The following is a 14,039-nucleotide window of genomic DNA, read 5'->3' on the forward strand; positions in this document are numbered from 1 at the left end:
CCTCAGCAGATCCTGACCAAGTCTTGAGCCCGCCTTACACTGTAGGTTGGCTCAAGAATTCATAGGTGAAGAATGGTCTTGTTTTGCTGAATGATTCGTAAACATCAGGAAAAAGTACTAGTTCTTGCAAGGGTGATAGTGAAACAGAATTGTCTAAGTGGAGAAAATAACAATCAGGACTCAAGTTGTGGTTTGTATGAAAACGATTTTTTTCTCCCCACACATTTGACTCGAAAGTTTATCAATGATAGAAAATGGAAAAGGAGACAAAGAAAATTGTTGCTGCGGCTTAAGTAAGGTGAAATGATTGCCTGTTGATTATGATTATCATCATTACTATTGTTTATTTTCATATTTTATTATACTTTGTCGCTGTCTCCCGCGTTAGCGAGGTTAAATTATTATATTATATAACCCCGGGACCCTTTGTTCGGGGGCTCCTGCTGCTTCAAGGTTGCATTCCCTTCAGTAGCAGGGACTCAGGATAGACTCCTTTGAAGCGAGAAGCGCTCTGATGAAACGTTACTTTGTTTCATCGATTGATGATGTTACATAGCCTCTCCAAAGTGACACTACTCTTGCTGTGTAACCCCAGGCAGACGGAGTCCGGCAGTACACACACACACACACACACACACACACACACACTTGCAGTTTCCTGGCATCACACACTATTCCTGGAAAGCCACTTACGCCTGAGATCACCCACACTCCTGCGTTACTACTCGCACACACGCATTTCTTTGTCAACAGAAAAGCTCACGGCTTCCAGTGGCTTTCCCTCCACGCCACGTTCGCAACACTTCACAAAGCGTCTCTCTCCACATACACTTTCTCCAGATCTATGAATGTCACAATACAATTTCCTCTGTGCATGATATGCCAATAGGATTCTTGTTATTTTGAAGTTTGCAACGTTCAGATGGGCATATGAACTCGTACATTACATCAGTTCGTTTGAGAGGGTTATTACTGTCCTTTGTTAAGTTGTTTTTCATAATTAGGTTACAGCCATTGGAATTATAAGACGATTAGGTTAAATCTGTTTTCTCAGTTGCAGCAAATGACGTTTCTCTTGATCATGTCTTGCAGAGCGCGTTTATCGGCTCTATTGCCTGGGCTCCTTTGATTCATATACTTTGAAGGTTGTCTTCTTGCCTACTGTAGTTCTTCGCGTTCGATGGTGTTCTTCAAGAATTTGTGTTGCCTGGTAAGCAATTGTCAGAAGAGCTATTATCATCAATCCATTTCACTCTGGTTATTTCAAAATGTTTCAAATCCCAGTGGGAGTAGTTCCCACAAGCTCTTCGTAGAGAAAAGTTTATGACAAAGTTTGTATCTTGAGGGGCATTCACTGTTGATGTTTGTATATACTTCTATGCCGGTTGGATTTCCTGTGCACACTGGTGATGTATCTGCCATTATTTACCTCTTATGTGGACATTTAGGATTTTGCTGTCCACGCTGAGTTCATACGTGAACTTCATAATTGGTCTCCTCCATAGCTGTTTGTAGCTTCATGAGATGTTCATTATTGATGACAGCCATATACATATCATCGACGTATCGGAAATATGTTGGAGGTCACATACTGGATGAGTTTACAATTGTTGGTCCAAAAGGGGATCCCTGGACAGTTTTTAATACATTGGGAGGTATTTCCTTCAGTGGTGGCTGAGAAGGAACACGGAACACGTTCTGAAGAATGATCATGATGGTTTCTTCCACTGGAACATTGGTAGACACACTTCTTACGTCGAGAGACGAGAGTAGTGCCCCAGGTGTATTACTCAGGGTATACCAGTAAACTGGGGGATTTGAGAGAGATAATATGGAGGAATGTATAGAGATAGGACCTTATTAATGGATTTGGTCAATTTATATGTGGTCATGTCACTTGAGATGATTGGATGGTTGCCTTTTGCGTCTTAATAATACCATAAACATAGCCAGGTCTCCTCTTCATCACCATCTTAACTGACCCCACGAAAGTCAGAGCGATTACGCGGAACCCGACGGGAAATCTGAGGATTTAAGTTAGCAGACTCATCACCGCAGCCACTGGAACACCTAATATGAGAATCCAACATCCATCAAAAAGACCTTCGGAATATCCCACAACGATGATAAGAATCTTTAGAATATTCTACGACGATGATAAAGACTTAGAATATCTCGCAATCAAAATGAAGACCAAAGGAATATCCCACAGTCATGATGAAGGCCTTCAGAATATCCAATTTTTGATAAAGACCTTCAGAATATCCCACATCGAAGACCTTTGGAGTATCCCAGAACGACGGTCAAGACCTTCAGCCTGTCCCACAACCATAATACAAATCTTCAGAATATGCATCAACCATGATGAAGATATTCAGAATATGCATCAACCATGATGAAGATCTTCAGAATGTCTTAACCATGATAAAGATCTTCAGAATGTGCCTCAACCATGATGAAGATCTTCAGAATATGCCTAAACCATGATGAAGATCTTCAGAATATGCCTCAACCATAATGAAGATCTTCAGAATATGCCTTAACCATGATGAAGATCTTCAGAATATGCCTTAGCCATGATGAAGATATTCAGAATATGCATCAACCATGATGGAGATATTCAGAATATGCATCAACCATGATGAAGATCTTCAGAATATGCATCAACCATGATGAAGATCTTCAGAATGTCTTAACCATGATAAAGATCTTCAGAATGTGCCTCAACCATGATGAAGATCTTCAGAATATGCCTAAACCATAATGAAGATCTTCAGAATATGCCTTAACCATGATGAAGATCTTCAGAATATGCCTCAACTATGATGAAGATCTTCAGAATATGCCTCAACTATGATGAAGATCTTAAGATATGCCTCAACCATGATGCAGATCTTCAGAATATGCCTCAACCATGATGCGGATCTTCAGAATATGCCTCAACCATAATGAAGATCTTCAGAATATGCCTAAATCATAATGAAGATCTTCAGAATATGCCTAAACCATGATGAAGATCTTCAGAATATGCCTCAGCCATGATGAAGATCTTCAGAATATGCCTTAGCCATGATGAAGATCTTCAGAATATGCCTCAACCATGATGAAGATCTTCAGAATATGCCTAAACCATGATGAAGATCTTCAGAATATGCGTCAGCCATGATGATGATCTTCAGAATATGCCTTAACCATGATAAAGATCTTCAGAATATGCCTCAGCCATGACGGAAACCTTCAGTATATCCCAGAGGCATGGTGAAGCTAACTTAGCCCGTGATGCCTCATTGCGCGCTATCGACTGGCTGAATCGACTAGGCGGAGCGGTCCAATTCCCCAAGTTTAAAGAAAAGAGCTGGATCTGAACGCTTTAGTGACTCGAATTCCCTTTACATGCAAATTAGATTATAGATATATATTACTCGGACGGAGGCGAGGCAGTTGAGCAGGAAAGCATCTTTATGGGGAGGTGGTTCTGTGTTGCTTTGGGCTGTTTCACCATTTTTTTCTAACTAATTAAGGTGCACTTTGAGGATTTATTATTTTTATGAATATCTCTGAAAATTTCATTTTTTTGATATATGATTTACAGAATTAAGTAAGAGCTTTGCTCCGCTAAGCTTGATGTCTTGTTTTAAAGATACGCTTTACGTGTGAAGTAAAAGTGAATTAAGGTCAGAGTCACACACATCCACCACAGGTTAAGAAGTGTGAAATTGTGTGCTTCTCTCTTATCATAGGGTGAGTGTAGGACAGCTGAGGAGTAGGTTATCACGGGTCTTCAGTGTGGAAGTCGCAGTCTACGCATGAGGAGTCCTGTATGCAGTGTTGGACGAGATGGTTGAATGTCCAAAGCATGGACAAGAAAGTGTAGCTTGAATGCGTCTAGGGAGTGTAGTGTGTGATGGGTGTATGTCTGGTGGAGAGGTCTTCAAGATTGTGGTTGGGGGAACTGTTGTATTGTGGTGGTTGTTACTGCGGATTAATGTGTGTGTTTCTTGCCAGTGTTCTAGGAAGGGGTGAGCGTTTTATTTCTGTATGTGGGTTGGTGGTTGGTTATGTAGTGGTTTGGATGTGAGGGCCATAGAGCTGTTCCAAAGAACTAGATACCCATTATGTTGAGGCGGGACTGAATTACATGTATTTTTGCTAAGTTGTGTTTGGATGTCGGCAAAATGATAATGGTCTTGGAACTGATGACAGTGAGTTTTCAGAGGGAATTTAAGTTTATGTATGGCTTGTGTCGATGCTTATGTAGGGGCGACTGCCATGTGTTTGTGTCGTTCATGATACCTGATATGTTTGGCGTTATTTCTGAGTGGGAGTTGTTTATCATTCAAGGATGTGGAAGGGAGGAGGTCGGGTTCGCATCTGTCAGGTTAAGGTGGTGTCGGGGGATTTCTTTAGGGAAGGTAGACATTCTGTTTCGAGCAAGCCATAGCGTCATTTAGTATGGTTGTTGTTGCTTGTGTGTTGCTAGGCTGCTGTAAATTAATTGAGGTCATAACCGTGTGGGCAAAGGGAGTTCACATAGGAAGATATTAAAGAGGGCTAGAGAAAGAAGTGCTTGTGTAGGATTTTAGGATTTTGGTTCACTCTCTTTTAGCTGTCAGCTATGATGTTGAGTAACCGGTTGGGTGGTATCATTTATGTTTTGTTACACGTTGGAAAATGGTATAAAGTGCTTTGTTCATATCTGTTGCATCAAGTAATGAACGGAAACTTAAGGGAGGGCCTTTTCTTCTCCATGTAAAGTCAGTAGTCATACTCCTTGTCACATTCATTCGTCGGTGAACTATACCAGTTTACATTGCTGGCTATCACTATATAAGTCAGGTGATGACTTCAGCAATCAAACATGTTTTGAGAATCCTTTTATGAGAGATGCGATATGAGTGTGTATAATTAAAAATTTGATTGTTAATGATTCTAATGATAACAATGATAAGGATGGTAATGAAAATAGATATAATTATGATGGTAATGATGATGGTAGTAATATCAGTATAAATATTGATAAGTTTCTTTTTGTTTTGCAAGATTTAGAAATGTGATTATTTTATTTTCACGTCACTGTTTTAAAGGCATGAATTCCAGCCGTAAGCTTTGAGACTGCCGAAGTAGAAAATTTTCTAATTCGTGAGGGTCTGAGATAGTCACCGCGAGACGAGTTAGTGGGTCCTCATCAGTAATGGGAGAACAGAACCGTGTAGTTGTGTGTGTATGAGGCTGTTGTGACGAATGTGAAAATCCATACCAGAGACAAGAAGTCAGAGGAAGTACAAAGGTGTAAGATACACCTGAAAACGCTCGTTTGTATAAGGGCTTAAAGAAAGCGTTGGCGATTGATATTACAGACTAAAACCATTTACCTGATATGAAATATTATTTTCCTATAAATGGTTTCTTGATAATGCAAAGATTTATAAACTGCGGCCGAGGATATCCGCCAGATTCAAACACCACCACAGTTTCAAGTATCTATTGTTTTGATTCGTATCTTTTTTACATATCTTTCTCTTTAGAATCTGTTGTGGTCATGCTGGTGATGGATTGATTCTCTTGGACGCACTCCTGTCGGCTTGATGTGTGATTTTTGACGTTTATAGGCTGATAAAGTATATAGGTGAATCGATATATAGAATTAGAGTTCTAGAGAAGCAGAACAGTTTCCGACGCCGTTTCTCGAGGTTGATAGATAATTCGGCTGTGGTGGTTTTGCTGCATCTACTCCCATTACTTTATCGTATTACTCTTGCAGTATTCAAATCTCGCTTGAATCTCGTATCTCAGTTCAGTTATCATAAATCCCACGTTTTCCTGGGGAAAGTAGAGAGGAAAGATCTGTCTCCTTCACTCTGCTGCTCAATCACAGACCCTCGCTATAGAACGGTTCAGTGGGGGAAGGTGTACCGCTCCTTCAGCAGACTTAACCATCCCTGGAAATTCATAAATATCTGCCTTAGTACTGCTGCAGGGGTAGCAGCAGGCGTCTCTGTATACTTTCTACTCCCCTCCCACGCAAGAGCACGCACGAACCCATACACGGGTGTATCATTCATCACCGTGATAACATGGCGCCAAAATGTGTGTATTCTTGTTATATGTATATATATATATATATATATATATATATATATATATATATAATGTATATTTTTTCCTGCTCCTTTGTCTACGGTCTCTGAGGAACACTTCACCACCATCCGCCACCATCGGTATCCTCCTCACGCCCTTCCGTCCATCTCTGACTCACTGTCTCTGGTCGTCGTACTGTCCACAGCTTTTCTCACCCAATCATTATTATACAGAGACTGCACAGCAACACCAGTGATAAACATTTTGTCTTTGGTGGCAAACCAGTTAGTCAACCACGTTGCTGAATTCTTATATTCCTCAGGTCATGAAAATTTACGAATCCTTAGCAGGTCGACGAGGCTCGCAAAAATTTTTTGTCACCTAATTATTTCATCAGAGTGAGTCTGTTTACCTTTTGTTCCCTTCATTTAGAGGAAGGGAGGCAGTCTCTTCTTAGGAGTACGTGTGATGAGCGTGTAACGCTTATTGCGAGAGAGGAGATAAGTGAGGGAGGGGAATGACTAGTAGCAGAATCGTAAGGCAAATATTTAGTAAGCAAAATATCTTATGGTTGATGACTGGGGGATCACGTTCCTGAGTTCACTCCAACAAGACCCATTTGTTCCGTGAAGGATCTGTAGGCACCATTCACATCGAACAAATTATTCTGAAACATTTAGCAATTAACTTTTCTTTATGAGGGACCTATCAGTAGACCATTATATTTTTTGCAGGAGAGTTTCTACATATATCTGTGTCTCCACAGAACAGTGTATACATCACTTGAGCGAGAATAACGTAGTTAATTCGACGGAAAAAGTATTGAACGTACATGTGTCTTGTTTGCTCTGATCCTCTTGACTGTTTATAATGGGTCAAGAATGTTTGGATTTTACTTTACCGAGTATGTTGCTACCTTTATTGATGGTGATGTTACCTTGATTTACAGCAAGACTATAAAGCTGTAAGCGTCTCCTATGTGATTAGAAATCTTTAATTTGAATTTTGGAATTTTTACTAAGACTTTGGATGTTTTCACTTTGTATCTGAAATGAGCATGAGGAAGTTGAGATTTATACTAAATGTTTGATTATATTTCTTAAGGATGTAGATATCGTAAATGACATTATGTAAATATATCTACCAAACTACGTTATAAATATGGGTAGGGTATCACATCTCTTGTTCTTTTTACATCTTTACTGAGCGTGTGGCTGGCTGGCTTTACTGAACATGGCACATACAGTGGAAGCTGGTGAGCTTGCCTGTTCACCTCTCTCTCTCTCTCTCTCTCTCTCTCTCTCTCTCTCTCTCTCTCTCTCTCTCTCTCTCTCTCTCTCTCTCTCTCTCTTTCCCTCCCTGTACGTATATCTCCCTGCCTCATATTCCAGGGTGAACCCCATCGTCCCCTTTGTTAAATTACCATTACCACCCTCTTTATTGCCTCCTGCCATACTGCTCCTGCCTGCCTTGTTTATGGCTCCCTCCTCCTCCTCTGTGCTGGTTTCTCTCTACGTTTCTGTTCGTTTCTTTGTCTGTCTGTCGGTTTTTATTAGTCTTTCTCTGGACTTTTCGTTTTTTCACATTTCCTTCGCCTCTCTTGCTTTTCTTTCTATTTTCATTTATTTTTAGTCATATTTTGTCAGTTTAAGATTCTCTCTCTCTCTCTCTCTCTCTCTCTCTCTCTCTCTCTCTCTCTCTCTCTCTCTCTTCCTCTCCCCCCGTTATCGCTAATCGCCCGTCGTCATTTCCCCTCACCGCATACTGTCCATTCTCCTTCGCTCCATATTAAAATTTTTCCCCCATTTCTTCCCCTCAAAATCCGATTATCATTTTTAGCAGTGCTTGAAGTCCTTTTAATCCCCTTTATTGCAACAATTAGAAGTAATGGGGTATCGTGTTTTTTTTCTTTAATGAAGACCGTAGTTATATGTATACATGGACGCAAAAGGGTAAAGTCTTTAGTGGTTTCAGAGGGAGTTGGGTAGAGCTGAGGTCTTGTACTTGGTAATGATGGTGGAAGGTGAGGGAGGTGGGCGCGTCTGTGTGTGTTGTGCTGGGCAAGTGTGTCAGAGGAGGTGCTCGAAGGCCAGTTTAAGGGCATGATTTACTGAGTTAAGATGATCGAAGACTTCAGTGAAATAGTTTGTGTGTGTGTGTGTGTGTGTGTGTGTGTGTGTGTGTGTGTGTGCGCGCGCGCGCGCGCGAACAAGAGAAAAAATATTGCGGGTGTGATTTCTTTATGGCATGTCAAATCTGTGTCACTTGATAGGGTATTCTTCCGTAAATTGGACTTGGTGATATTAAGCCAACAGTCATGATCTGCTCATGCCAGTGGAAGTCTTCTTGCCTTGAGGCCTGATATCGACGTCTTAGGAATTATAAGGCTCTGAAGACCATGACGATTAGTGCAACGAAAAGGAGGAAGAAGAATGATATAAGAGAACTTGTCAAAGCTCTTATACTCTGGAAGATTTTGACCTAACCCTTAATAAGGGCCATAGTTAAAGGCCAGGTCATCATAGCCAAGGGTCGTGCTTAAGGGGGTAGTTACCGTTGTCTTTAAGAGTCTTACCTTCATGTTAAGTTCAAGGGTTTAGCCATTATCTTCCCCCTTCCTCCTATCCTAAATCCCCCATAAGACGTTGTAATCATGTTAATGCTCTTTATTTCATCCTCAATGAACATTGCAAATTATTGATAGTTTCAGCTCGTGTGTAGTTCTCGGCCTGGCTAGCAATATTTAGACACAGCAGAGTGAATATGGTGTACTGGAGGTTGCGCGCGCACATTGCATCCGCTTGTGTTGATATATGTAACATAACGTTCGAAAGTACGTTCGCCTGCGGTAGGAACGTTTAGCGTGTTTGTGCGTCTATATTTTAAGGGAAGGAGGGTGTGTATGTGGGGTTGCAGTGTAGGGACAGAGAGAGAGAGAGGGTGGAAGATATATTATACATGTACATATGATGATTGTATATATATATATAGGGTTTCAAGAGTGTACTGGTGACGAGAATGGGATTTGTGCGTCTGTTTTGAGACAAGTGAGGCGTGATGAAGTGAATCCAGTTAGAGCGTTGACTGAGGCAGTAGCGATCCGATTAGGAAGCAAGGGATAGAAAACGAGGAACACGAAGCGGAGGGGAGCTAGAAGGGAGTTGCTCCGCTCCGTGTTCGGACGAACACAGATTTTAAGGAAAAGTAATTGTGGGGGTGTATGACAAGGGCAGATGAGAGAGAGAGAGAGAGAGAGAGAGAGAGAGAGAGAGAGAGAGAGAGAGAGAGAGAGAGAGAGAGAGGCTGGCTTTTGAAGGCATACCTGCATGTGGGTTTTGTGAGGTGCTCATTGATGTTTTAAGAGATAATAATTATCTATACGTGGAATTAGAGGTTAGTGGCGGATTCCAGTGTATTATTGCTTAAAATCTTTTAGATGAGGAATTTTGGATTGTTATACACATGGTACTTGCTACTTTACCTTATTGTGTTCCCTCTGGCGTCCTTAATTGTGGTGTTCATTTTGAGTATCCTTATTCAGCCGTCCCTTCTGGTGACTGTGGCCTGCAGTTTACTGCCTTTATGCTGTACAGTTCACTTTCCCTATACTGAAATGCTCACTTCCTTTATACTGAAGAGTTCACTTTGTTTATACCTGTTTGTTTCCTCCGAAGTGTCCCATAGTATCACCTTAATCATCCATCCCACATGAACTCATCGTCACAGTGACATTTCTCACTATGTGGTCTTCAACTGCCGTGTTTCACTCCTCAACGTTCAATAGAATCTGCCTTCTGTCATCTGGTATGATCTGTGAAATGCTTCTGTTTGATTTCACAAGGAGGAGCTCGAGAAACTTGAAGCCCAGCTAAAGAAACTGTGGGAGGTGCTACATGATTGGCTGTTCTATGATTAAGATGACAAGACCCATCGTGGTTGTTCCACTGATCACGAATACAGTATACAATGATTAATGGAAGGACTTAGTCCAGCTGCCCGTTAATAGTAAGACAAAAACTGTTCCTTTAAAAAGAAATAATAAAAATTGCCGACATACCTGAACGAATATAAACGTCTCTCCATTTATTTTGCAATGAAGTGATCGTGTTTTTCCCCCGTGCAGTTTTATTGCAGGAAATATTTTAGACCCCCCTCCCTAAATTTTGAGCTAAGGCTTAAATCTAAACATTGAAAGAGGTCGTTGGTGAAACTGATATGAATTACTTATTTGCTAAATATCAGTATATTCAGTTTACACAGTGTACAGTTGTTGGCAGAGCAGAAAAAAAATGTTAATGTATTTCAGTTTCAAAAGTCGGAAAGAGAGAGGACAATGTGTGGCTGAGAGTTATGGATAACCATAAAGGAAGGAGAATGCGCAATAGAAATAGTTTGTTTATATAAAAACGAGGGTAAAAGCAATACGCAGCAGCACAGACCGTGACGTCACATGAGATTAACTGCAATATAGAGAAGGTATAGATGATCCTCCACAAGTACACTTAGCTTATGAAAGGCACAGATCAGTTGGAAGTTTCATACAGAGTAAGAGGGAGGAGAAGAGGGAAGAGAGTGTGGGGGGACCAGGAACTTAAGATCATTCGAACATGTTTTGTAATCTCTTGAAGGAGTGTGAGATGATGATGGAATTTTGTTAGCGAAAATGGAGGAAATATTTGAAGCAATGAACGGTAAGGTTTGTCATATTTAGAAATGAGGATACGGTAATGGAAAACACTACGGAGTTGATGGCAGTGTTAATGGACAAAGGCTGGATAAAACTGGTATTGTTGAGGAAGGTATAGTTAAGATGTTAACTGAACTGGATACGATTGAATCCCCAGGACCAGGTGTATCATCCCTGTGGGTATTGAATGAGATAGCGAGCGATAACCTGCGTCCGAACCCTCAGGCGCCCAGGGATACGCTGTTTCCACAATATTCAGGGTTGATAACAAGTGAGGTTGTGCAGAGAGATTGGTAATGCACAAAGGAGAAGACAGGAGATCGAAATGACTTTAATCTATAGACTGGTGACTTTCACTTGCATAGTATGTTGAGGTAATTAGAAGTGCTGTATTTTGGAACATCATGACTGCATTCAGAATTTTAATGTTGGCAGTTTGGATTTAGAGGTCAATCATTGATTGCCAGTCTGATAATTTCGATGACACAGTAAACAAAATGTGTGTGTGTGTGTGTGTGTGAGAGAGAGAGAGAGAGAGAGAGAGAGAGAGAGAGAGAGAGAGAGAGAGAGAGAGAGAGAGATCGTGTTGACCGTTTGTGGATTTTGCTTGGTAATTTGACATTTACCATTAGAGTTTACTGATAAGAATAAGAAGCCCAGTGGTATCACTAGGGGGAAGAGAAAATGTATGAGGAGATATTCAAGTTGAAGGGAGATGAAAATAATGATTATAGGAGACTGTTCGTCTTATAACGAAGTCAGTATTGAAGTGTCGCAATGGTTAGTCTCGGAGCGTGGGTTTTTGTTACTGACCAACCACCGAGAAGATTACTAATCTACCACTGAGAAGTAGGTTACTAATCTACCACTGAAAATTAGCTTACTAATCTACCACTGAGAATTAGCTTACTAACATACCAGTGAGGATAAGGCTTGCGTTATTATACATGCTATGAATACAGAATCGGTGGCAAAGATCGGTGATGTGAACAGTTGTGGAATACTGCAGGAAGACCTGGATGTTCCAACAGCTTGACAGGATAATTTAGATAATTTAAGATTAATCAGAGTAAAGTTTCTTGTACTAAGAATGGGCAGTTGGGATCTGGAGGACTAGGGGAGATTAATAGATCAGCTGGGGAGCGTTGGATGAATTTAGATTGAGAATAACATGTTTACTCGGCATATCGGGGAGAATGTTGAAGCGGTGTATGCATTACAAACCTGAGGAGGACTATCACGTTCTTAGATAAAGGTATGGTTGATGTGTTCATATTCAACCAATACTTTGAAATAGTGTATCATTGTAGAGCCCATGTTTGAGGGACCCAGAGTTATGACGACGTCAAGGAAAACTCGGGTGATACGTCTGGCACCAGCCATTTATTAGGTGTTTGTATATGTACATCTCAAAGACACCAGATATTTACCAATTCATACTCTCAGATGATATGTTTTGGACACGTCTTTAACCTGGATGCCGTTCATAAAGAACTGCTTATATAAGTTTGGTATTTTAACAAAAGCATTTTCATTCTCACATTACAGTTACCTGGTTTAGTAAGTATGATTATCGTTTCAATTTTAGTTTGACTCCTTGAGTACGACGATATGGCCCTTGGACACTGAGCACAATGGGCTGACCTTTGGTGGGTATAATGGCACCACCTTTGATCCGAGTCTTAAGAATCAGGTCAAGGGTCAAAGCAATCATACTCGTAGGTGGCATCGTTAGGTATGCTCAAGGATCGTACGGTCATGATCAAGGAGTTACATCGACTGAAACGTACACATATGACTGATCACAGGGGCTCAGTTCTTTAACAACATCAACCCGGAAACAGCCGCTCCACTGTTGATCTAAGTAACAATTTGTGGGAGACTGGAACACCTCCACTAACTTGTCAATTTCGTTTCGTCAGCAAGCTATTCCAGACTGACCATCCGCACCAAATTGGATAACTATGTGGAATTAGTTAACTGTGGCTAAACTACCTACTTGTGTTGAACGTGTGTGTGTGTAGAGAGAGAGAGAGAGAGAGAGAGAGAGAGAGAGAGAGAGAGAGAGAGAGAGAGAGAGAGAGAGAGAGAGGGTAACTTTTTTACTACGCATTTGTACTCACGGAGAGTGAATACTCTTTGTCTCTCGCCTTTAAAATACATATTGATCCAACCTTGTTCTGAAAATATTCAGATTCCTTACGGACACCACATTCTCTTCCACATTCCTTACAGACACCGCATTATCTTCTCAATAAAGAAATTATCCTTTTCATCCTCTATCACTGCTCCCTTTTCAAGATTTCCCTTATGTCCTCTAATCCTCTTCACCAAGTCATTGAAAAGGCCGTCTTTAAGCCATAATAATAATTCATTTTTTCCTCTTTTCGTCTTTAAGGAATATAACTGTTGTATCATAACCTGTCATCACGGCCCAGAGCCGTCAATTCGGGCACCAACCCAACTATACAGTCTGGCATTCATTCCATCTGGTTCGTCTGCATCTTCAGTGTACAGAGTTTGGTGACCATTTAATGTTCGGTAGGCGATCCTGACTGTCAAATGATTAGCTGCATGTAGTCAGAGAGGTGCTACGGAATGTGCAGTGTTCGTAAATGCATTGGTACACGCTAAAGCATTGTCATTTTATGCTGTGTGAAACAATGTTATAAAGTTAAGCGATTCGATGCCTACAATCATTTCATGTACTGGAGTGGTGAAAGTTACAAAAAAACACCGGGGCTGATAATAAATAACAGTAATTCTAAGTTTAAGCATTGGGAATAGTAAATGTTTAAGACACTCTGGATGCAGTAACCTGTCGTCTTGAATTCAAACTTGCCATGAAGTCATAAAGGACTTGTATGAGAATTCATTGCTGTGGAGACTAACAGAAAGCTTTTGTGAAGCTTGGCAGAAATAAAGCTTAATTGCGAGGTAATATTTTACTTTCATATTAACATAGTAACGTGTAAGAAGTAAATGATGAGGTGACACTTCTGAACGGATAGAGGATGTCATTTCTGATACCTTGAATTTTTTTCTTTTAGTGAAACTCAAAAGGAATTTTGTGTAGAAAGTATTGAAAAGACTCGCCTCTAGGAAAAATTATGGGTACACGCTCCATGTAACGTGAGCAGAAAAACGTACGTGAAAACATGGATGTGGAAAAACGCATGCAGCTGCACATATGTGCAAGTCCACACATGACTTTAAAGTAAACAAGAGCGCACCTGCGTTTGCGCGCGCGCGCGCGCTTGCACACACACACACA

The sequence above is a fragment of the Panulirus ornatus genome, chromosome 18 (genome assembly GCF_036320965.1).
Source record: "Panulirus ornatus isolate Po-2019 chromosome 18, ASM3632096v1, whole genome shotgun sequence".
In the NCBI taxonomy this organism is placed as follows: Eukaryota; Metazoa; Arthropoda; class Malacostraca; order Decapoda; family Palinuridae; genus Panulirus; species Panulirus ornatus.